Genomic DNA, 24,272 nt, shown 5'->3' with positions numbered 1-24,272 from the left:
TCGATATTCTCTTTTCGATTGGCTAGTCTTAATTTAAACCTACGTCAATTCCGGTTTGGCAATGGGGCAACAGCAAAAACACCACGAGAGATCTTATTTAGGCTGTGAATACTATGTGGTTTTGAATATTTGGTCAGGGTTTACTTCTATGGAAAAAGTATCCTCATGCCAGGTTGTTCTGACAAACCCCTGCACACACAGATTTTAGACACTCAAGGAGATGTCTAGTAGGCATTCAAAAATCGTTTTAGTGTGTGCGTCTCCAAACCAAAAGGTTTGCTTGTGAATCTTTCTCACGGTGCATCGAACCGGAGCAGGCAATCAATCGATTTGATTGAAAAATGGTCGATTTCACCGATTTCGATGACAATAAATATATGGGAATGTGAAATCTTGAGCAACGTCGGGTCCCCTTGCTAGTTAAAAATAATTGGAAGAAGTAGCTTTGCTGTAGTTTTTTAAATCAATTTCTAAGAGCCGTCCAACACATGCCAGAATGTAAAACAAGCAGCAAATCAGTGACAACGATGATGATCATGATGATGATCATCATCATGATCATCATCATCATGATGGTGAGGAGGAGGAGGAGGAGGAGGAGGAGGATGTCGTTGCTAGTCTTGTTTACTTGCTTATATTTTCTATTAAATATTACTTTTTTTGTATTATTTAAATTGTTTAGACTCCTATTCTCATCTTCAGTGTTATTTTCACAACGTTTCAGCCGATATAACCTTCGACTTTCTTCAGGTGTATCTTGTTGAACTCGGAAATCTCAGCAGAATTTCGAACGGAACCCATTATTTAATCCACAGTGGTAGCATGCTCTCATTCCGTCAGCCATGACAGGGTAGAAGTCTTACGTAATTAATTATTGCATTCTTAGTATTGCCTGCATTAAGAATTGAATTTTCTAGGGCAACAATTATATCGTTCCATCCTGTACAAGTGGTGGTGGTGGTGGTGGTATCGTTTTTATTTTATTTATGACTAAAATGGATCCTCTATTCATTCACTGACTAAAATATGTTCCTTGCGATGCGAAATTTCAGTTCTTGCCAAGAATTCCGCCTATATTTAAAAAAATAAAAATCTGTATGATGTACCACATATCTGTGACGAAAGCAAAACATCTTATTCCAAACATTATGTAAATTAATCAAGTAGTTTTATTTTTATAAAGAAAATCATTTTTAAGTGATTAATGGGAATTAGTAGGCATTACAGCACCAATCCCGCAAGTTTCTATTATTGAGTTATCTTCTTTCTTTTTTTTTAGCTGGTCTTCTGTTACTCATAAAATTTGATTTCCTTACTCCTTGATCAGTAAAACTACTTGATCAGTTTAAATGATTTTTGGAATATGATATTTTCGTTTTATCACGGGTGTGTATATCATGCAGATTTATCTGTATTTGTGAGTTTTAAAAAATTGGGTTTAATTCTAGATAAGTACTGAAATTTCTCCTGAGAACAAAACATCATTTTAAAGTAACAGCTCTAGACACATAAAGAAAAAAAAATAGCTTCACACTCAAAATTGCCTGAGGTGCTAAAATTGCCTAAGACATGAAAATCCTTTATTGAATAATAAGCGGCTTAATGTGTGACTGCTGCAATCATCCGAATAATCTAACAAAGAGGTGGGAGGGAAATCGCTTTCAGGATGGAAGGCCACGTTAAGTTAACCGTAAATTAATTAGTTTGCATGCTAGCGATTTTAATTACTTTTACTTAAAAACAAAAATCACATACATTTTTTTTTTAAATCTAACTACTAACTTTTCATAAAAATGAAAAAGAATTAACTCTAAAAAAAAATGGGGAGATTTTTTAACTTTCTTAGCTGGCCTAATTTCACTTTGTATATTTTGAGGTCTTTGTATTACCTATCACTACAGTGCTATTTTCTATACCTTCAAAAATAAAATTCTAATGAAAATGTTGTCACGTTTCTCAATTTTTGAGATGAGGATTGGTTATTTGTATTATTTGGATTCATCTGACTACCGTTCTCATCTTGAGTGTGATTTTCACAATGTTTCGGTCGATATAACCTCCGACCTTCTTCAGGCGTATCTTATCGGACTTGGGAATGTTTCTGTCGAACTTGGGAATTTGGACGGCATTTCGAGCGGAACCCTTTATTTTCTTCACAGGGGTAGCATGCTCTTGTTCCATCAACCGTGACTGGGTAGTGGTCCTAAATAATTCACAGTTGTGTTTTTGGGGTGCCCACACTGAGAATTGAACCTTCAACCTTTAGTAGAATATCTCTTTTTATAATTACAAGGACCCATAGCACAGCGGTTAGAGTACTTGGGAAAACCAATTGTAAAAGTGATATTCTCTTGAAGATTAAAGGTTCAAATCTCAGTGTGTGTGACCAAAATTTACAATTGCTAATGTCAAAAATATTTGCTAGTTTCATGATGGAGAATGTTCTTGTTTTGTGATACTGGTGCACAGTTTTGAGGCTTGGTGCTCGCGATAGTCGCATGATGCTAATGGCCGATCTCTGAGAGATCCATACGCTCTGTGCAGATAGAGCTTAGGCAGATTGGTTTCTCTATGTTACTCTGCACAGTGTCAGCATTTTCCACATTTAGTGTCCAGTCTGTTTATGTTCCTTTGTGGCCGAAGCTATATTTTATTACAAGCAGGGTTAGTTGGTTAATGACAGTGACCATGTGCTCATGCCTTTACGCCAGTCAGCATTTAAGCACAACCGGAAACGATGTCCACATGAAACCCAGGTATTTTTTTTTATTTACGAATTCACTTCGTGTTTCAAAAGTAAAGGCTGGTTACACATAAAATAGTAAACATGATGCGTTTTGCGTAGACTTTTCAGCTTTATATATTATTATATTATATCATAATATTAAAATTTCGATGAATTGTAATATATTTTCTTCAAATTTCATAGAATGAAAGGGGGTGGGGGGATCACGTACAAAAAGAAAATATTTTCCTTCGTATATTTTACAAAAACTGTATTTGAAATATAAATTCATCCAAAAGTAAATAAATGTCGAAAATTTCGTGAAAATATACTCATTAGTTGATTTTTGCTAGATTTATTAAACACGTGTATGTCTGCGCTTTAAAAATGTTCATTATATAAGAACGTTGTTTTAAGGCGTCGATGATGTAAATACGATTTTAGTCTTGCATTTTCATTATTTTTGTACACTGAAAAAAAATGTCGATCATAAAGAAAGGCTGGTGGTCTAAGGGACGTAACTCTAATTTTACTAAGATTTTTTTACGATAATTTCTATGTTAATTATAAAGAAAGATGCGACTATTTTTTTTTTCAACTACTTTATTTAATGTAAGAGAAAATTTAAATGGTAAATATAATAGATAAATTTATTGTTTTGTTTTTTTTTTTTACATTTTTTCTTAAATTTACTCGAATGTTTTGTGTAAGAAAAATTAAATTACTGATAATCATAAAAAATGCGACTGCTTTTCGTTTCTTTTCTTTCTTTATTTATTTTTGCGAACAAAAAAAAAAAAAAGGTACTTCTTAACAATATCATCCTCAGGGTTGCCACGCGATAAAACATATTTGAAGCTAAAACAAAAAATAAATAAATAAATAAAAAGGCCAAAAGAAGGCCAAATTGATAACTGTAGTCCAATTTTCACAAACAAAAAAAAGCAAAATTAAAATAACAAAGACTGTGTGCGTCAATATATAAACATTTTAATAATTTATTATTTTTTGTGTGCTTGTGGTGATTAGTGATGTGGCGTCAAAAATTACGAAAATGGTTCATTTGAAAAATAATTATTAAAAACAAAATTTTACAAAGTTGCGACTTTAATTTAAACCGTCCAAGATCAAAATCAAGGGAGATAACTGCAACTAAATTATGCATGATTGTTAAAAATGGACTTTAATTGTGTGAATTTGATAAATTTGATTGGCACAATGAAAAAAATATAAATGTTTATATATTTACGCACACACATTTTGCTAGTTCTTTTAACAATTTAAATAACATCACCAATCCACGCAAGTATAATGAAAAAATATATGTTTACATGTTCAATTTGGCTTTTTTGTTTCTGAAAACTTGGTTACAATTATAAATTTGGCCTTTTGGGGCTTTTTTTTTTTCTTTTTATTTTTCTGACAGATTTGCCTTCAAATATTTTTTATGATCTGGTAACCCTGAGAACGACACGCTGTTGGAAAGGAGCACACAAGAAAATGTTGTCTTTTCAATTACTTTTATTACGGAAATATATATATATATATATATATATATATATATATATATATATATATATATATATATATATATATATATATAAGATGTTTTTCACGACATGGCTTTTATTTATTTTTTTTTTTTTTAAGTTAACTTTCATGATTGCCAGTACTGTAATTTTTCTCAATGAAAACATTTGAGTAAATGTAAGAAAAAATGTAAAATAAATAAAAAATAAATAAATAATAAAATAAAATTGTCCATTATTTTACAAATTAGAGTAGTTGAAAAAAAATTTCTTTTTTTTTTTGTGTGTGTGTTTGAAACAAAAAAAAATAGTTGCATCTTTTTTTTTCTTACAATTGGCGCCACAAATTATCGTATGGGAAAAAAATTCTTCGTAGAAGTAGAGTTACGTCCCTTAGGAAAATCTGCCTTTCTTCATGATTGCCATATATTATTATTATTATTATTATTATTATTATTATTATTATTATTATTATTATTATTATTATTATTCAGCGTATGAAAATGCGAGACTAAAATTGTGAAAATAATAATAATAATAATAATAATAATAATAATAATAATAATAATAATAATAATAATAAATAGTCGCATCTTTTCTTAACGTTCGCGTCGCATGAAAACAAGACAAATCTCTCAGTAAAAGTAGAGTTACGCCCCTTAGACTAATCTATCTTTATGATTGCCAAAATGTTTAATCGTTAGCAGTTTATTGTGGGCATATTCTTTTGAATAATACGAAAGTTATGATGATAATATATTACCGTCTATTAAGATTTAATCGTGTTACATATGGGGATGTTCTATGGTGCACTTTGAAGGTACCTATCTTTCCATCACAGCTAATTTTTTACTCCAAGTGGATTCTCATAGAATAAAATTAGATCCTGGTGGAAAAAAGAAGACTTAGATGCTGTATTTTAATGTTAGCCACAGAGCGTGTAAAATAGAAGAAAAATAGGCGCTTTTGCATAATTTGGCATTGATCTAAAGGGGAAAACGCCTTTTACTCAGAGACTCTTTCATGTTTTCATAAAAAAAACAAAAAACAATGATAATCAAAAATACAGGGTGGAACAATAAAATAGATGCCTTAAAAGAAGACGACATGATTCCATTTCCATTTGATGAAAACCGGTTTTCTTTTTTTGTTGCAGACGATCTACTAGTTGGCCAGTTGTGTACAAATCCCAAGAGTGATAGGAGTCTTCTATCATGTCTGAAAGTGACACAATGTTCAATGAGCGAGATCAGATATGCACCGCTGTACAACTTATGCTGTACAACTTATGCTGTACAACTTATGCTTTATTACAACAGGATCATTACCAACACCCTCAAAATTCAAATCCGGATGGTTTAACACTTGAGAACACAGCTCAACAAAGTTTCTGACCACAGTTATGGTCTTTGGTGCGGTTTCAAGTGAGGGCCACATCATGCCACCTTACATCTTTGAAGTCAGCTTGAAAGTCAACACCAAAGTGTACTTGGATGTGCTGAAGAGTGTGGAGATCCCCTAGTGCAATCATGTGGTAGCTAGCAGACCCTGGGTGTGGCAGCAGGACTCGGCACTGGCCGACAAGTCCAAAGAGACCCAAGCTTGGCTTCAGAAAGAAATGCTACAACTTTGTACCCTTCTTTCATTGCCCCTCTCCTTTGACTTGAACCTGCTGGACTACTTTGTTTGGTCATACACTGTGAACATCACCAACATGACCTCCCACAGCATCGCCATCTACCAAGTATTCACCTAGCTCCTGCCAGTGCTAGTGGAAAAGGCATGCTATTAGTTTGAGATCCGTATCAAGGTCGTAATTGAGGTTGAAGGCGGCTACATTGAATAGATGTTAGCTCTACTATATAATCAAGTTACCTGAATTGAATTTTTGCAATAAAAGTTTTAAAATAAAGCTGTAGTGTTGTTTTCTTTTGGATAACAACTTTATCGTTCCACCCTGTAAAACAATGATAGCCAAATCTGAATAAGATAAACTACAAATAAACAAAAAGGAGTAAGAAAAAAAAATGTATTTGTGGCCTTTTGAGACCAAATGAAGACTTGTAGTTTATATTGCACTGTAGAGAATCTACTGTTGATTTCATCAAATTATTTTTTTTATAATGGTTTTTATCAAATTTTCAAATGCAAAACTTAAGCATTATTGTTCAATTGTGCTCTAAAGAGAAATATTCATTTCAAATGCACACCTTTCTAAACAAAGAATGCACTTTTGATTTTATACGCTAGGCCTTTCTGCTTGTTCAGCGTAAAAAAAAATGCACTTGTGATGTTAGGCTCTCTATAAAAGTGCTCAAATTCGGACTGTTCTTTCCTTAATCAGATGTTTTTGATTATCGATTTTTGGTACTTATCGGGTGTATTCTGACACAAAACCTATGTAAGAACACTCCTAGACACATCAAGTACATTCGCGTGAAATTTTTTAAAAAATCGGCCCAGCCGTTTTCGATTCCATAGGGAACAAACTCACACACACACACACACACACACACACACACACACACACACACATAGTTTCTTGTATAAAACAGTAGATAGATAGATTTACATATATATACATATATTATTACATCTTCGATCTGGTTCTGAGCATTGAGTTTAACTACATTCCTAGCATTCGAACTTGCGGTTAACTTGCTCTGCTCCGGCTTGTTTAAAGGGCAGGGGAGTTCACCATCGAGGTAGCACCACCTAACTGTCTCCTGTCAAATGTCAGACCTCTGCCAATGAGGGCTTCTACATGATATCGAGTCGGGTATAGGCAAAAGAAAGAAAACAAATACCTGTATCCTCATTAGATTTTCCGTGCATATGGTTAACAACATGAGTGAGAATGGCAAAGGTTAGACAAACTAGCAGAAAGCAGAAATATTCAACAAAGCAAGAAAAATGGAAAGGAGCACATAAAAATCCAGGTAGTTGAATTTTATCATTTTTTATTTTATTTTTCCATAAAACAATTAACAACTGAACGACGCTGTGATAAAAGTACGTAACTAATAAAAAGAAATAAAAGAAACATGCATCAGCAAAGAGTCCTTCAATATTTCCATCATCAAAAGGCCCATTGAGGGCTTAAAACACAAGAGGGCTCTTCAGGCTGAATGTTCATCGGCAGACCAGTCAGGGCTTGAAATATACAAAACTTTTCTGGCTGAATGTTCATTGGAAGACCAGTTGGGGCTTGAAACACAAGAAAGTTCCACTAGCTAAATGGTCTCTTGGTTAAGCATAATGCAATGGGGAGCATTTTATACGAGGGGAGGGGTGTAAAAGATAGGACATGAACATATTAGCAGCAAAGTCATTAAAATTCAATTAACATATTAGCAGCAAAGTCATTAAAATTCAATTAACAGGCGTCGGAAACAGTATTGAGTTTCCTCTGATGATTTTCTTTCATTTAAAAAAGAGGTAGCAAGAAATATAAAATCACCAATCTTATCTCGGGTAATCCACCAATAAGGTTTTAATCCATACACAAACAGTTCATAGAAGGCAGGAAATCCTGAAATTTTCCAAGAGAGTTCATCCAACAGTGACCTCCATGCAAAACATGTTAAGAGTCTGACATAGCGGGTATCCACTGACCTTTATGTGGAGACAAGTTGTTTGTTTTGAGGTGCAACAAATCCAGTTCCTCGGATGACAGATATCGCCTCGTATTTTGTTTTCTCCTCCTTCTAGAATCTTAGTGCTCCAATCTGATGGTCTTGTGCCATCCAGTTAAGGAAGCTGACTTCTTCAATAATTCCATACATGGCCATTATAAGATTCTTGCCATGTCATTTGATCAGCACCTTGTTTTGGCGACCAATACAATCAAACACAAATCTAGAAGTGTTTCCATTATCTCAGTACTCCCACCTTATGGTTTTGTGCCATCCAGTTAAGGAAGCTGACTTCTTCAATAATTCCATACATGGCTGTTATAAGATTCTCACTATGCCATTCGACCAGCACCTTGTTTTGGTGACTAAAACATTTGAACCCGTCCGTTCTCGTTGAATTCAAATCAAGAAGTGTTAGAAATCTATTTTTTCCTTTTCAGATTCACATGTGGTGCATCAGCGTGTGTCAATCATAATTCCTGTGCGTCTTTGTACGTGACCCTCTGCTTTTTGCTATGGCGGTTAGTGTTCCCCTCCAATTCTCTTTGCTTTTGCACGGCACAAGTGTGCGACCATGACAATAAATATATATATATATATATATATATATATATATATATATATATATATATATATATATATATAGTAGAAATGGTAATTGATAAAAACCTGAAGAAAGTGCTCAATACTGTTGTAGAGCAAATATGTTATAACGGCCAAAAAACGGTTGCGTAGCTGAAAAAAAAATGTAACTGAACAGAAAAAAAAACGGTAATAAAAAATAAAACATATATATATATATATATATATATATATATATATATATATATATATATATATATATATATATTTACTATAATAATTAAATACCTACAGACACTAGTGTTTCATCCTTTCAGGAATCTTCAGTGCAGTGTGTTACGATTAACACCAGTCGATAGATTCAAACCCAGCAACACAAGTCACCTCTGGCTTGATTAGCAAGGACTGTATCCATTCGGCTACCGTTAACCGTGTGAAATAGTATTGAATTTAAACATTTTATTATTAAATGTTTTTTACATCAGTCAGAGTGATCTAATCATTCAGAACTATTTTCAGTCCCCCACCCCTAATTTCTGGCTCCCATCTTATCTCGCATTACTTATAACGTCACCAACTAACTTCGGAAGAACCCCCCCCCCCATCCGATTTTGTTTTATATCATAAGTTGCTTAAAACGTGATTAGTTAAAGTTCAGAATAAAATCACGCTTTCTCTTAACGGTTAATTTAAAAAAAAAATCTTCTGAACGCTATTAAAAGTTAAATTCTTCACTAGTTTGGAGACGGAATGCGTTGTTGTGATAAGTGATTTTCTCTATTAATTCGCACTTTTTATTTTAAGATTCAAATATTAATAACTACATTTTATTTCAGTATTTAATTTATGTATTTCTGTTGTATTAAATGCTAGCTTTAATTTTTTTTTTTTTTTTTTTTTTTTTTTTTTTTTTTTTTTTTTTCTCGTCCATAAATGTTTATCTACCAAGTTGATCTTAAATATTGTATAATCAATCCATTATATTATCATTTTCAGTCCCCCACCCCTAATTTCTGGCTCCCATCTTATCTCGCATTACTTATAACGTCACCAACTAACTTCGGAAGAACCCCCCCCCCCCATCCGATTTTGTTTTATATCATAAGTTGCTTAAAACGTGATTAGTTAAAGTTCAGAATAAAATCACGCTTTCTCTTAACGGTTAATTTAAAAAAAAAATCTTCTGAACGCTATTAAAAGTTAAATTCTTCACTAGTTTGGAGACGGAATGCGTTGTTGTGATAAGTGATTTTCTCTATTAATTCGCACTTTTTATTTTAAGATTCAAATATTAATAACTACATTTTATTTCAGTATTTATTTTATGTATTTCTGTTGTATTAAATGCTAGCTTTAATTTTTTTTTTTTTTTTTTTTTTTTTTTTTTTTTCTCGTCCATAAATGTTTATTTATCTACCGAGTTGATTGCATAAATAGATTACCTAATTGTACTCATTTTTAGTTCGTGGGAGGGGAATCTATCACCATACTTTCCCTTAAACAGGTCCGTTGGACTTTTATTAAGTACAATACTTAATAGTTATTTTTTATTTATTTATTTATTTTTTTTTTTTTTTTTTTTTTTTTTTTAATGGAGAGTAGAAAACGCATTGTGGATGCGTTATCGGCAGCTCCTGTTACTCTCGCTTCTTCTTATTTGTCCCTTAGTCCTCATTTTTTAAATGAGTGATTTTTCTGACAAAGGGAGAAGAAAAAGCTGTTTTCTAGGTTGGCAGTATTTTTGCGCGAACAGTTGGCAGAGTTGGTGGAAATTTTCTGTTTCTATGTCTATCCTTGTAGCCATGTCACTAGTAAGGGTGCTGGAGGTAAACGTTTTGTCTGGACTGACGTTATCCGCCTGATAGTCAGGGACCCGAACCTTGGATTAACCACTAAGGAGGCTGTCCTATCAGCAGGTGCAAAGTACTGGGGCTGCTGTATTGCCATCTGGTGAATGGAATCTGGACCATGCAGTAGCTTCTGGTGGGGCCTCTCGATGCCATACTAGTGGGTAATTGTTACGGCTTTACCTTATCATGTGGTACAAAAAAAAAAAAAAAAAAAAATTCTTCGTTTCTTTTTCTCTCTTAGTTTCCCCTCTCTGTCCTGCTCTAAGTAAATCTGTCGACCTAGTCCACAAATTCCAAAATTTCATCATGACAAGTTTCAAGAAAAAATACACGATTAAACCCGGTTCTCCAACTTCCAACGTAGACCCCTACTACCATGTCTCCTTCTCCAACATCAGAGGTCTACGTTCTAACCTTCCAGAGGTTGAAACCCAATTACAGGAGACTAAACCAGACCTTTTATTTTTAAGTGAAACTGGCATTGGACAGGCTATTTCCCTAGATGAGTTTGCAATTTCAGGATACTCTAACTTAACTTCTAAATCTGACCCCCAAGATCGCCATGGGCATGGAATATGTGCCTATATTAAAGATAGCTTTCCATGTGGGAGGGACATCTCCAGGGAAGATCCTAACTTACCTTATATGTGCTTCCGGGTTGCTTTAGCTCACACTACTGCATTTATATTTACTCTCTATCGCCCCCACAACAGCGGAGTTACTATCTTTCAAAGCATATCTGAGAAAATTGACCAAGTCCTTTCTACTTATCCTTCAGCTAACATTCACGTATGTGGAGACTTCAATGTTCACAACGTCGAATGGTTGACCCACTCAAACAAGACCGATGATGAGGGGAGGTTCTGTCATGATTTCTCCATTGCCTATGACCTCACTCAGATTGTTCAGGAACCTACCCGTGTGCCCGATAATGACGGCCAGTATGCGAGCCTACTAGACCTTTTTCTCACAACTTGCCCTGAACTATGTTCAGTTTCTGTTCTGTCGCCTCTCTGATCTACCTCTGCATTCCATGTTTAAAAAGGATGTGTCCTCTATAGTATTAGACCTAACTGAATGGTTAATTGTAGGTATTGACCATTTCATACCCTCTAAAAAGTTTCAGCAAAAACCTAACAGCCAGCCATGGTTCTCTCCAGAATGTGCTGCTGCCATTGCGCACAGAAATCACTTTTTCCACTGCTTCAAACGTAATAGATGTATGGAAACTAAAGCCGTTTTCAGGACTGCCAGCAACCATTGTAAGAAAGTAATAAGGAACGCAAGAGAGTTGTATGCTCAATCTGTTAAGTCCAAAGTAGCTGAGCAGCGGCTTGGTTCCCACCAGTTTTGGCAAATAGCAAACAGAATCCTGAACAGAAGCGTGTGCTCCATCCCAACTATTATCAATGGATCTGAGGTAATCTCGTCAGCATCAGACAAAGCCAAACTCTTTGTCAAGAACTTTGCAGCTAATTCTACCCTTTGCGACCAAGACCGCCAACCCCCAATATTTCCTCTTGTATCAGAAAACACGCTATGTGATATACGTATATCTGTACGTGATGTTGCCAAGCTAATCAAAAACCTTGATTCCAGTAAAGCAACTGGCCCTGATGGTATTCCAATTATAGTACTCAAAAAACTTCAACCTGAACTAGCGCCCATACTTACAAAACTGTTTAAACGTTGTCTTAAGGAGAATAGTTTCCCATCTCCCTGGAAAATCTCATCAGTATGCCCTGTATTTAAGAATTCAGGTGATCGCTCATCCCCCTCTCAGTACAGGCCAATAAGTCTCCTGTGCGTCATGAGTAAGTTGCTAGAATCTGTATTAAATACAGAAGTAATCAAACATCTCAACAAAAATAACCTTCTTAGTGACACTCAATATGGTTTCCGTTCTGCTAGATCTACAGCAGATGTCCTTACAGTTATATCGCATAGGATTAGCAAATCTCTCGACGGTGGCAATCTTTCTAGGGCAATTGCTCTTGACATATCTAAAGCCTTTGATAGGGTATGGCATAAAGGTTTACTTCATAAGATCGCTAGCTATGGTATAGCTGGAAAAGTCTTCTCAATTATTAAATCATTTCTTTCTGATAGATTCATAAGAGTAGTAGTTGAGGGGCAAAAATCAGAAGCTCACAATATTAATGCCGGTGTCCCTCAGGGATCCATCCTGGGCCCAACTCTTTTCCTGATCTACATTAATGATCTTCCAAATCATATCCTTACATCATTTGTAGACATTTATGCTGACGACACTACCATTTATGGTACCACATCTAAGACAGTAAACGAGCAAGTTCTCTCCAATTCTCTCTCCTCTGATCTTGAGCACGTAGTACAATGGGGAAAGGAGTGGCTGGTTACTTTTAATGCATCTAAAACCAAGCTTCTCTCTTTACATCATCAACATTCTAATCCACATTTGTCATCAATTGAAATGAATGGCTCTCGTCTTCAGGAGGCCTCAAGTTTTGACAAGCTTCTGGGCTTGACCATTACTCCTGATCTTAAATGGAACACGTATATCAAATCTGTTGCCAAGGCCGCTGGAAAAATGGTGGGATCTTTCTATCGATCCAGTAGATATCTCACTGCTGATGCTATTCTCTATCTATATAAGAGCCAGGTACGTCCAAGGATGGAATACTGTTGCCACATCTGGGCAGGAGCTGCTAGAAAGAACTTGTCCTGCCTTGATAGAGTTCAAAATAGACTTCGTAGCCTCGTAGGAGATGTCCTTTTCTCCTCCTTGCAACCTCTATCTCACAGAAGAGATGTTGCGAGTTTGTCTCTGATGTATCGTTATTTTCATGGAAAGTGTTCAACTGAGCTTCAATCTATGGTCCCCCCTCGCCAAACTTTCACAAGAAACACTCGTCTAGCTGTAAACACTATCAATAATTTCCCCCACTCTTTATCTGTGCCTAAACCTAAACGTAGATTCCATGAACAAAGCTTCTTTCTTAGAACTGCACGCCTGTGGAATTGTCTTCCGTTTTCCTGCTTTCCGGCTGACTACAATATGGTTTTGTTCAAGTCTAAAGTAAATAAGTTCTTGATGAGCCGTTCCATATAAGTTATTAAATTTACCAAATTTTCATTACTAATGATTACTATATTGACCAACTTCTACTGTACACTCTTTAACCCTTATCCTTGAGTGGCCTCTGGGCCTTGATAATGTGGTGATGCCTTTGTAAAAAAAAAAAAAAAAAAAAAAAAAAAAAAAAAACATAATTATTTACTATAATAATTAAATACCTACAGACACCAGTGTTTCATCCTTTTGGGAATCTTCAGAGCAGGGTGTCATACCATGTAGTCCCGGTTTATCAAGGCCTGAAGGCCACTTAAGTATAAGGGTTAATGAGTATCGTGATGATCAGTGATGGTGGAAATTGGATAAGTTTATTTATTTTAGGGGACGGCTGATAAAGAACCTGTTTATATTAGACTTAAAAACGACAATGTCACAGTTAGCTGGGAAGCAGCTCTGCAATATTGTGTTCCACAGACGAGCAGTTCTCAGGAAAAATACTGCTCATGGAATATTCATTTAGTTTAAGGCATAGATAGAGAGTAAGGGAAATTGCTGATAGTGGTTGTAGCTAGTGGAGTGTTTGCTGTGAATGCCTTACCATAGATTGAAGCTCCGTCGAACACCTGCAATGAAAATAACAATAGTACAGAGGTAGGCTTGCAATGTCTTTTCTATGAAAAAGACGTAGCAGAGAGGGGAAAAGGATATCACTCACTAGATTTCAAAGTTTGTTTTGTACTTTGTCCAGGCAAGAAAAGGTGCTCTGAGCAGCTCGTCCTCAGATATAGCAACAGTACTCCATCTTAGGATGCATTTGGCTTGTATACAGGTAGAGGAGTGCATCGGGAGTGAGATACCTTCTGAAGCTGTAGAATGAGCCGACTATTTTTTCGGCTTGGATGTACATGTTCCATTTCAGATCAGAAGTGAAGGTCAATCCTAGAGCTTGTTAAAACATGGTGCTTCCTCAAGATGGAAGCCATTCATTTCAGTTGGGACTGGGCAGCGATCAGTGTTCATGATGGAAAGAGAGAAGCTTGGTTTTAGATGCATTAAAATCAACCAGCCACCTTTTTCCCCCATTGCACCATGTGCTCAAGGCCAGAAAAGAGAGAATCAGAAAGATCTTGCTTATTACCGGCCTTTAAAGTGTTGTCATAGATTATATTCATTTATTTTATTGCGGACTATTATCCTCATCTTTCTTAGTTGTACCCTTTCCTCACTGGCCCCCTCCTCCCCCGACCTGAACCTGTTAGACTACCTCGTTTGGTCATACATCAAGAACATCACCAACATGACCTCTTACAATACCAAAACCGGCTTGATTGCCGTCATCTGCACTTGTGGAAAAGGCATGCTCCCAGTTCTGGACCCGTATCAAGGCAGTGATTGAAGCTGAAGGCGGCTACATTGAATAGATATCAGCTCTATTACATAATCTAGTTACCTGAATTGATTTTTTCAATAAAAGTTTTAAAATACAGCTGTAGTGTTGTTTTCTTTAGGGCAACAAATTTATCGTTCCACCCTGTACTTGTAAAACTAGCAAAATATAATTGTTAATTACTTAAGATTTCTACATTATCATGACTGACGGAACAAGAACAAGCTACCCCCGTTGAATAAATGAAGGGTTCCATTCGAAATTCTGTGCAGATTCGTGAGTTCGACAGAATGATTCCCGAGTTCAACGATACACCTGAAGAAGGTTGTAGGTCAGATCGACCGAAACATTGTACAGATAACATTCAAGATGGAAACAGTAGTCCGAATAATGTTAATAACACGAGTCATAAAAGATACATGATACTTGCCAAAATCCACTCATCTTTTATGACGTCATAAAGGATGAATGTAAATTGCAAATTCTTTTTGATAATAATCATTTTGGTAGAAAGATAGGGGGAAAGAAAGGAGAGAGTGGACGAAGAGAGAGAGAGAGAGAGAGAGTGAGAGAGAGATTGAAAGAAATAAAGAGAACAAGAGAGGATGGTATTCAATGGGTCGTCGTTTGATGGTCTCTTTGTACTCTCAAACCCAAGTGTTCGGCCGTCGATGAAAAAAAAAAAAAAAAAAAAATTAATAGAAAGGAAAAACGTGTCCGCACTCGCTTTCAGTGTTAAACACGTTGTAAACAAGACCGGGCATGTTAACAACTTTTGTGATGACCAATAACACAAGTCTATAATGAACCATTTTAGATAGAAAAAAAAAACATAACTAAACACAACAGTGACCAGAAGCACTTATATGTACCAAGTATATGGATACTTATTGACTCATAATTTAACTACTTGATTATAAACAAAAAGTAAACGCGATTAGAAAAGAAAGGAAAAGTTTTTTTTACGACAAGCAGAAGGAAAACATCGAAAGAAAATCAAGCGGAAACAGTCATGTAAGTAATTTATTCCGGTGCTTACAAAAAAGAGTCGGCAAATCGATTTTTTTTTTTTTTTTTTTTTTTTTTTTAATACGTAGTTTAACTGCTTAAAACAATATTACGGGCTCTGTTTTACAATCGCTCACTGTGTAGAGGGAGACACACTCTTTTATTAAGAGATTCGTTCATTTTTTCATCTCATAATTTAGGACGCTCGATTTCGTCGATATTTTTTTATTAAACCAAAACATTAAAAAAAAAAAAAAAGCTGTGACGATTTTTTTTTTTTTTTAATGTAATATTAACAATACAAAATGTAGTTTGTACGCGACTATTAAGAGAAAACCAACGATATTTTCATTAGATGAAAATTTAGGGTTTTAAAGCTTTTAGGGCACAGCCTAAGAAAATAAATAATTCAATACAAGCTTTTGAAATGACGAACGCAACAACTTCATAAAATGTAACACAAAAAAGGTGCACCGGGTGATATATTCCTGGTCAAAAGCTGGACTCCAGCTACCTGGTGCTTGGTGCTATCACGGTAGTTATTCCATTGGAATCGTCAATACCTGTTGAAATAACACCGAGGTGGAGAGAGCGCAGAAAAAGGGTCTGTTCCGGTTGGTGTCTCTCTCAGTAAGAAAGAGTTCTTATCCTCCAAACCGGGTGCTGGCCGATTTCTTTAGGAGATTGTGCAAGCCTGTTCTAGTCTCACACAAAACACGCGTTCACATCTCAAGCTACTTTTCTTGCCATACACATACACACACACAAACATACACGCGCACATACGCACACGTACATATATTCACGTTCACACACTCACATTCACATGCATACACACACACACACGCTAACGTACACACATGTACGCACACATACGCACACATGGGCAACGTTACTTCTCTTTAAAGGAAATCCACATATGCGCAAAAGACCACCAGAAACAACTACAAAAGCAAGAGACCTGAGCTGTTTCCTTCTTTTCGATTCGGTTCCCGATCTAGGCGGTCGACGGACCAACCACTCCCTCTGGGGCGCGCGCTCGTACGCTCCACATCCCCTGCTACTATGTGTGGGGAAAGAGCCTACTGACAGTACGTACACCTTACACTTTCTCTCTCCATGGCTTGGATTGACTCTCTCTCTCTCTCTCTACAACAATAGACTTTCCCTCTCACCAGTTAACAGCGAGAGATGCACGCCAAACTAAACACATGCTGTACCCTTTTCTTTCATTTGTTTCTTCATGAAATAAATTCTAGTTCGTTTATTTCAATAAACGCGTTGTTCGTTCCTTTCTCAATTCAATACATTTTTCCTATTTTGTACGACTGAGGGATATATATAATATATCCACCAGTCCACTACAAATTGGTGACACCTGAACGTGAGATGAGAACGCATTTCCTTCTATGCTACAAGTCCCGCAACAAACCAGCAACCAACCGACATGAAACGAACACGCATGGTGACCCTATTTTTTTTTTAAATGAATTGTTTTGAGCAAGATGCGCGTTTTGTTTGATAAACAAAAAAAACAAAAAAAAAAAAACATTTCAACAAAGAAAAACAAGTGAACTACTACCGACAAGAATCTCAACAAACAACAATGACGAAACACCTTGTCAGACTCGGCTAAGAAAAATAAACATGGAGCTGCCGACTTCATACTAAATATAAAGAAAAATTCGAGCTCGACAAACATTTTTCATGGTTTCCTGACATTACCCTGCAACAAACGCGAAGAGCAAAATTACATGGGCCTATACACATTCTCTCCCGCACAGCAGAGCAGCAGAGGCAACAACACAGTAACAATAACAGGACATCCCTATTAACACATAGGAAGAACTTGAATCAACAATATGAGTTGAGATGCACCATGCACATGGATAAACTCACAACTGGAAGTTTCATTGACAGCCGGCAACTGGACACTCACCGTTCAACACGAATGAATGTGCAACAAGCGCCCATACAGGCAATGTACACACACTACCACAGACTCACTTGCGAAGACACCGGCAACTGTACACACCACGTCAACACGAACAAAAAAAACAAACAAATGTCAGCCCTAAAAAAAGAGTAAACGCCTTTTCCACGTGTAAGTAAGTACTTTTATTTTATGAACATACACCGTTTTTTAAACAACTATACCAACAGCAAAAAAACAGGACGAAAAGTTAATTGCCCAAAACATTACTTATTTAAAAAAATTTTTTTAAAATATATACACTGCATATTTTTTTTCCTGGGAAGGGGAGTAATGTGCAAGCCTGTTCTAGTCTCACACAAAACATGCGTTCACATCTCAAGCCACTTTTCTTGTCATACACATATGCGCACACAAGCATACGCATGCATGTACACACACATACATATATTCACGTTCACGTACATACACTCACATATGCACTTGAAGGTACGCCTTCCGAAGATTAAGCATGCACACATTAGACCCTGCTTGCTGCCATTCCCGTAATTTATCGGGCTGTAAAGGAGTCCACGTGTTTGTTTAACTCCCTATAATCAAGCACCGGCCTTACTTTTTGCTTGTTTGGCTGGACGACCGCCATTAGTGGGATTAAACATTTTGGAGGCCCCAATGCCTTCTCAAGATAAGGAACCAGCCATCTATTGTCGATCCAGGTCTGTAGTTCCCTATCATACTCTACGCGAGCTCCGGGGAAATCTTGTACTCTGGCACTCTATTGAAAAAATTCTCTGGCAGTTGTTCATCCGACCTCTTCCAAGCCACAGTCCAGGACTTCGTGCATTGGTCGAACTCCGCACAAAAATCAGGCTTATCTAGGGTGAGTGCTTCGCAAATGCACTCTTCGCATTGGGAGAACGTCATGTTCCCGGCTCCATCTACTATGACTTTGCCCAGCTGCACAATTGCGTCCATTCCTAGGAGTAAATTATACCCAAGTAGATACCGGTCCATAATCAAAGCTTGCATGGCTACGTCACTCCCACTACCGATCCTTATGTGGATGATACCCTCTCCGCAAGAGGACAACGAGCTCCCGCCTACAGTCAGCACCAAAGTTCTTGTCGTTTTCCAAGTGTCGCAACGTTCTTTGCACACAAGTGTCTAGGCACAACCTGTGTCCACAAGTGCATAGCACTCATGCCCATTAATGTGTACGCGCACTGCAGGTAGCGCCTTGTTTAATGACGATCTGGGTAGAAGACTGGTGCTGTAACTTCCTCCCCTAGCCCGTTTCCCGGACATGCATGAGCCAGGTGTCCCCGGTTTTTGCATTTGTGACACCGCGGTCCACTAGGCTTCTGGGTCGTTGACTGCGACGAAAGGCAATCACAGGCCCAATGGTTTGGGTCCCCGCATCTACAGCAGTTAACACTTCTGGTGTTCTCGCTAGCTGTAGGCAGTGGTGTAGGTGCACATGTGACCTCCTTATGTAAAATCTCTAGCCCGAAAATTGACAGTTATTTGGTAGAGAAATATACACATTTTCACTTTTATAGATATACTAGCATGGGTGCTCGGCGTTGCCCGTGTGTTTGGAGGTGTGTTGAGCAAAAAAAAAAAAAAGTGGTAGTAGGAAGGCAGGCTCAAACCCGTACTGCAAAGGAGGAAAAGAACGGAGAAAAACGTGACGTCTTTGCTGTTACAACCACCGCCAAACCGGAAGTGATGTAGGTTTTAATTAAAGCTAGACAATCGAAAAGAGGGGATGACTTTCGACAATATCGGCGGAAAAAGCGACCCCCTCCTGTAGAAAAGTGCCCAGTTGAAGGTGAATGTTTTTAGCCAATTTTTCGATATTTGTCATCTGAAAGGTCGAACTTCAAAACGATACTGATAAAGCTTGCCCTATCTCTGAATACCCTTTATGTAAAATTTCAAATGTTTAGACAAGAAATTGTCTGAGTAATTTGGTAGAGACCGAAGCGGTCAAATTTTTTTTAAATTTGACCTCTATTATAACCCCTTAATCCAAAATTTCAAGTGTTTAGACCCAAAATTGGCGGAGGAGTTTGGTAGAGTTCTCAAAGGTCAAATCGTTGAACTTTGACCCCTTAACACCAAATTTCTGGCCGAAAACGGATTACAAAGATTTTCCCCTATCTCAGTACTCTGTATATCAAATTTCGAGTCTGCAGACTGAAAATTGACAGTTATTGTGTAGGGAAATGCACACACACACACACACACACACACACACACACACACACACACACACACACACACATAGACACTTTCACTTTTATAGATATATAGATAGAGGGATGTAAATATCACTATTTAATATTACATATTATTACTAATATATATATATATATATATATATATATATATATATATATATATATATTATCTATTATTTATAATTAATGGTTCCCATGTGGTGTTAAATTCTATACTAGATCTACTTAGTAATTGATCGTCACTCATCATAAAAGAAGGTCAGAGGTTACATCAACCGATATGTTGTGAAAATGTCACTCACTCCCTGCTAGTCAATAAATATTTATCATTAATGCCAACAATGGAAAATTAATCTTCAAACACAACAAAAAATTGACAGAATCATTTTTGGAATCCTAAATTAAGCTCAAATTCTGATACCCACAAAAGTTCTGGTTTTCTGATTCCTGATTAATAACTTTACAACTGAATCGTGTCTGCAAGGACCCATAACATAGTGGATAAAGTACTTGGTAAAATTTAGTTGTAAAGTTACACTCTTTTGGAGGTTGAAGGTTCAATCCTCTGTGCGGGCAACACTCAAAATACAATTGCGAATTACTTAGGATTTCTACATAGTCATGGCTGTGGATTAAATAAAAGGTTCTGTTTTAAATTCTGTACGGATTCCCATGTTCGACAGAAAGATTCCAGAGTTTGACAAGATACATCTGAAGAAGGTTGGAGGTTGCATCAACGGAAACGTTGTGAAAATAACACTCAAGATGAGAACAGTAATCTGAAGAATCCAAATAAGATCAATAATCAGTCCTTATCTCAAACATTCAGAAACGTAAAATGTCAGTCATTCCAGTCTGAGAAAAGTGACTCAATTTTTGACAACGACTAATTATAGTTTGGCACTGCCATTTTGTTTTGATGTCAACAACAATTTTAGGAAGATTAGAAAGGAAAAAAGAAAATGATTGCTTTGACTTGTAGATATTAAAACCAGTTCGGATTTAGCAAACGTGCCTAGTGTTGCCCGGGAATAGATTAGAATTCATTTGTCCCCCTACTCTTAGCTCTGAAACCTACATTATCAATTTTTTTTTTATTATTATTTTTCGGTGCTTCTGCATTTACCGACCTGTGACTTCCACAAAGTTGGCTCGGCATGCTCAGCAGCTCATGGAAATAACCGGAAACAGTCGTCTGAGCATTCCTCAACTTTTTACGAATGTGCTGTTTTTAGCTAATACGAATCTATAGAGGCTACTTCTTTATGTATTGGAAGAAATAAGAAAAAATAATTTTAATTGCACCAGTTAGAGTTAGCATTTAAGGTTGGGTAAGATACATGCTTATGATTTTATTTATTCTATTTCCATGTTTTTCTTGTTTATCATTATAATTTTCTCGTAGCAGGTTAATGTTTCGTGATCAGCCACTTCCGGATTTTAAATTTTGGAGATTTGGCCTCTAACTCGGACCATACTTCTTATTGCATACTTGTGAAAACAGCGGTACATCTCTTATATGTAATATTTCCACATTTTAAACCTTGAAACCTGACATTTATTTAGTATAATATTCTGCCTATTGGTTATTATTATGGGGACTTACACGTTCGCTCATAATGGACTCTATTAACCATTATATAATCCACAAGGTTAATACTCTCTTGGGAGAAAATATTGTGACCTAACATGAGACTGCAGACGGTTTAACTAACCATAGGAAATACTGATTACCTCTTTGTATTTACTTTCTTTACACAATATATTCTTTCTACCTAACCTTGTTGTTTGCATTTTTTTTAATTACCTTTTCCTGGGGCCACAACAACTGGCAATAAGATTTCGAGAACTCATGAGAGAAAACTAAAAATTTTAAATACTTCAGTGTTCTACAACAACTTTATTCAAACTAACAATGTGGTATTGCAAAAGATCCATCTCAACAACATCAACCTTGCAACAAAGTATAGTGTTCCAAAAACACTAGTAACAAATCAGTCGGAGTTGGTACTGTAAAATCGGACAACTAAACATGTTTTAAAGATCAGTATGCAACTCTGAAAATTGCACTGAACTCTACAAGATTCTGGAAGATTGTTTTTAGGAACCACTAACTCTTAATTCGGAGCAACAACTAAGAAAGAAAAACGCTATGTGGAAAATAGTAAACTTTTCTTTTCATATGTTCAAAGTCATATATGATTTTTTTTTCTCTTTTCTTAAAAAAAGAATAAACAGGACTTTGACACAAATATGGCAATATCAAATGAATTTGCAGCAAAAAACGAAAAGAGACTAATGCAACAGCAAAAAAAAAAAATGAAGGAAAACTAATGCAACAACAGCAAAAAAAAATGAAGAAAGACAAGCTGAACAAAAACAAGTTCGTGTGGATTACATTTTACCACGAAAATCGTATGATTTAACTTTATCTGAAACTGTAAAACTCTTAACACAACTGTTTAGCCTGAAAACATCATTATTTCATAAACGCTGGAAATGCTTGAATTCAACCAAGAAAGATGACGAGGACTATGTAACATTTGCATCAACAGTAAAGAAAACATTGCATCAATAGTCAAAAAACATTGCGATGATTTTAAACTAGCTGAACTAAGTGTTAATGATTTCAGACGCCTACACAGATGGCAAAAAGGGTGGCTGGAGAGAAGCAGCTGACATCAGTCGTGGGATGAATAACCCACATCCAAGGGCTAATGCCATGGCTTCAGAAGACAAATCTGGTCTAATAAAAAAATTATAAGGATGAGGTCTGGCCTTTTTCTTAGCCAATGGGGTGTACAACAATCTAGGGATTATTGTTTAGAAAAATAGTAGTAGGAGGTGTAGTAAAAAAAAAATGTACAACCATTTTTGAAAAACGTACAACCATTTTTAGAAAAAATGGTGATGAAGGAGTGTAGTATTATATTAGCATACTAGGACAGTGCCGAGTAATATGGTTGATTATTATTATTATTATTATTATTATTAGAAAAATAAAGCAATTAGATTTTGGAAAATGTGGTCGAGAGAGATGGTCAATGAATCATGATGGCTCAAGCAGGGCAGGATCGATAATTAAGATGTAGAACTGAAGACCCGTGTGCCTTTTTCAATGGTGAAGCATCAGAAAATAAAGGATGTAAATACAAGCAAGACTTCTGTTGTAAGAATTTCCATATATTGCAATTTTTTCCAAGGATCTGCCAGTGCAAGATCAACCAGATGGAAGGTATGTTTCTCTATTCCCTGATGTACACTCCATAGAATTGTATCTGTCTTTTTATTGTTATCATATGTGAATATGCACACATACACAAAAATATACTGTTAAAAATATGCACATAACTAGAGACAATCACACAAAATACATGAACACAAATAGACGACACGTCAACAGTAAATGGAAACTTGTTTATACACGGATTATATACATGTCATATATACATACAATACATATACACTCCAACTGTTCATCAAACATAATTAAGGGCAATAATTCTTTTCTACTTCCGAGTTATACAAGGGACATAACTATCACAACAATCACCATTTTTTTGTTCATGACAGCAAAAATTTTGTTTCTTTTTATTGTTACAAGTCTAAATAAATGAACAAATGCGTAAAAAATAAAAGGAATTCTTTTAAATTTTCATAAAATATTTTAGATTTTAGAATGGAGAACCAATATTTTTTGATGGGTGGAAAGATCAGGTGCAAACATACTTGTATGCGGAGAGGCCGAATCTTGGCTAATTAAATTTTTTTTTTTTTTTCGGGTTGGCACAGAATAGTGTGCAAGTGGATTTTTGTTCAATTTTTTACATAATTTTCATTTATTTATTTATTATATTTGCTTATATATATATATATATATATATATATATATATATATATATATATATATATATATATATATATATATATACTAGCAGGGGTGCCCGGCGTTGCTCGGGTGTTTGGAGGTGTATGCTGTGCAAAAAAAGCAAAAAAACAAAAAAAATGGTTAATTTTTTAAAACTTTGACCCCTATTATGACCCCTTAAAATTTATTGTTTCGGGCTCAAATCACTTTATTAAGTTAGATCCAGGTTCAAGGAACCTATATCTAAAATTTCAAGTGTCTAGACCCAAAATTGTCGGACCAGTTTGGTAGAGTTCTTAAAGGTCAAATCGTTGAAATTTGACCCCTTAACAGCCAAATTTCTGGCTGACACCCGTCACATCGATTTTCCCAAATCTCAGTACCCGGTATTTCAAATTTCGAGTCTATAGACTAAAAATTGACAGAATTATTGCGTAGGGAAATGTACACAGACAGA

General features: G+C 35.9%; 1 protein-coding gene across 1 annotated transcript in view; it reads left to right on the top strand.

The window, feature by feature from the left end:
* The first annotated feature begins 15,336 nt into the window (after window positions 1-15,336).
* Window positions 15,337-24,272, top strand: part of LOC145285944 (T-complex protein 11-like protein 1) — a 70,574-nt gene continuing 61,638 nt past the window's right edge. Inside the window, exon 1 of the mRNA XM_080134451.1 lies at window positions 15,337-15,777. The gene's annotated coding sequence lies outside the window, so the exon portion shown is untranslated. The remainder of the gene's footprint in view (window positions 15,778-24,272) is intronic.

The sequence above is a fragment of the Euprymna scolopes genome, chromosome 10 (assembly GCF_053919585.1).
Source record: "Euprymna scolopes isolate OS-2025 chromosome 10, ASM5391958v1, whole genome shotgun sequence".
NCBI classification, from domain to species: domain Eukaryota; kingdom Metazoa; phylum Mollusca; class Cephalopoda; order Sepiida; family Sepiolidae; genus Euprymna; species Euprymna scolopes.
Note: the sequence above shows the minus strand (reverse complement) of the source record. Positions and strands in the feature narration are given on the sequence as shown.